Source organism: Pteropus vampyrus, unplaced genomic scaffold (assembly GCF_000151845.1).
Source record: "Pteropus vampyrus isolate Shadow unplaced genomic scaffold, Pvam_2.0 Scaffold46, whole genome shotgun sequence".
NCBI classification, from domain to species: Eukaryota; Metazoa; Chordata; class Mammalia; order Chiroptera; family Pteropodidae; genus Pteropus; species Pteropus vampyrus.
Genome location: NW_011888827.1, coordinates 98,159 through 100,708, shown reverse-complemented (window position 1 = coordinate 100,708; position 2,550 = coordinate 98,159). Strand labels below are relative to the sequence as shown.

At 40.9% G+C, this 2,550-nt stretch overlaps 1 protein-coding gene and 1 non-coding gene across 2 annotated transcripts in view; one reads left to right on the top strand and one right to left on the bottom strand.

The window, feature by feature from the left end:
• The window catches only part of ATE1 (arginyltransferase 1), a 148,742-nt gene that overhangs the window by 133,891 nt on the left and 12,301 nt on the right, over positions 1–2,550 (bottom strand). The window lies entirely within an intron of this gene.
• LOC111739091 lies at positions 333–451 on the top strand. Its single transcript, XR_002780103.1, has one exon. It is a non-coding gene; the product is annotated as a 5S ribosomal RNA (ribosomal RNA).

The window sequence follows — 2,550 nt, the reverse complement described above, 5'->3', positions numbered from 1 at the left end:
GTGAACATCTTCCACTTAAAAACACAGTTTACCCACAAAAAAGACTGAGAGTTAAGTGCAGCAACCAGGTAACAAAAAGCTGATTCTACCCGTTCCTCTGCTGCCTCCGAGAACCCATTTTCTTTGGCTAGAGACTGTGTCCTCTCTCAGATTTGTTCTGGGGCACAAAGGCATACAGGGTACGAGCAGGCACGCCACCCTAGACCGCGAGGTCAGTGGTCGACTGGCTGGAGGCCTTGGCAGGTCCCCTCATCCGTCCGCATGAGAAAGATAACCAGTTTCACCCACGGCGCCCCTGGGAGGATTTAACGAGTTAAGGTATGTGCAGCTCGGTCTATGGCCATGCCACCCTGAACAAGCCCGATCCCATCTGATCTCGGAAGCTAAGCAGGGGCGGGCCTGGTTAGTACTTGGATGGGAGACCATCTAGGAAGACCAGGTGCTATAGGAGTAAAAAATAAAAATAAAAAAATAAGGGATTGTAGGCTGACAAGGTCTTTGCAATCTGTGAGGTCAACCAAGGGTTGCCTCGCCTAAAGGAAAAAAAATGGTATGAGCAGCTCATAAAACAGTACCTACCATTCAACTAGGGCTACCTTCTACTATTAGCTATTATGCGTGTCACCAAGACCTAAAATAATGTTCTACCAACATCGGCATTCCATCACTGGTAATAAACAAAAAGGCCCTGCATTTCCTACAGTTACTCAAAATTACATTCCCTAGCAAAGTATTAAAATTATGAATTATGAAACTATCCAGAGTGAACTGTGAAACAAAACTTCAGTATTTTTATGAAAAGACCACCTATGTCACCTTTACGCCAATTCATTCATTGGACGAAACGATCCTTATCACAACTGTTCTCTTCTACTTTTATGTACTATCATGTCACCCACTACAGTGGACAGCAAATGAGGACTTCTGCTTATTTAGATACGGATCTTCTCAGATCAATAAAGTCGTCCAGCTGGATGTAAACAAATCAACAACATAAAATCAGTACATCACACAGACCCTGTATCCAGAGATTCAAACCACTCAAGAATCCTCCATTAGTCCCAACTGTTTGGAACAGAGGTCACTAGATCTGTATAGCTTCTAATTAAGTCCAAGGGAATACACTTTTAATACTTTTAAAAATAAAATGGAAATGCAGGTTTCCAGAGAAAAATCTAAATTAGTGCTATGTGTTTTATAAAAAAAGGTTTCACATTCTCAGAGATATTGTAAAAAAACCACAAAAATTTAACATTTCAGTAATGACACAGCTGGAGGTGAGGCTGGTACTTATTCTACGACTGCGTGCAACGCGGGATAAAGCAAATGGGTAACTGTGATACTCTGATACTCTCTACCACCCCCAAAGTCCCAGAGAACTAGGTTTCTCAATGTGGAAGAAAGATGATACAAATATGAGAGAAACTGACCAAACAAAAAAGGTAAAAATACTGTAGTACTAAATTTAAATTGGAAGTATCAATATGACTTAAATACTGTAGTACTGAATTTAAATTGGAAGTATCAATATGACTTCAAGATCCCTTAAGTCTGTTCATTGAAAAGGCCTAGAAAACAAGGACCAAGTCAGTAGCAATGAGAGCTTCTAGACTAGTCTGTGATCTCCAAATACCATTTCCCACTAAAACCAACCAGGACTCCTTGGAGAAATGGCTGCACAAGACGATCCAGGAGCATCACGTCATACCCAATAGCAAAGATGCAGCCAAGACTGCCAAGACGGCACCAACAGGACTCAGAAGCCAACTAAGAGAAGCTCTCACGGGAGCAAAGAATTATAACACAGCCCATGTGTTTAGATCCATGAATTCACAATGACATCCCCTCAAAAATGACCTGGCCGCTGTAAGAAGATGTTACTTCGAAGAATGGAAAATCAAATAAAAGAATTTGTCCCGCCTCAAGCAGATGAGAGGACAGTTCTCTTTACAGAAGGATTCTAGCTGTAAATGAAGAATGAATGATAGACTATCTAATGAATTTAATGCCTTGAGCATCCAAGGCTACTAACACTAACAAAAAGAGAGGAACCCGGACATTAAATGTCTCCTGAAAGAACACCCACCACTCGAGAAGTAACCTTACCCATCCCCAAATAAATAACCTGATTAAGGTTTACTCCCCTCCAAAAAGCAAAATAGCAATTAAATGCTGAACTCTGACGAAGGCTCTAGAGTAACCACCAATTCATGGGCGGGTGGGGAACATGCAAAGCCGCACTGCAGACGTTTCTGGTCAGACGCAGAGAGTAGAGCCAGCAACCGACAGGTTGCACAGTTTCTCTATCAAATAAACTGCAATAAAAACGCAGGAGCTGATGCAAGCAAATGTTTAAAAATTAGAGATTTAAACACTGACTATTCAGTGGCATTAAGAAATTTTATTTCGGTGTAACAATAGTATTATGGATGTAATTTTTAAAGTTATCTTTTAGAGATACAATCTGAAACACAGGATGATACAACATCTGGAATTCCCATCAACATAATGCCGGACAGGGGAACTAGTTACGAGAATAGAAGAAACGAG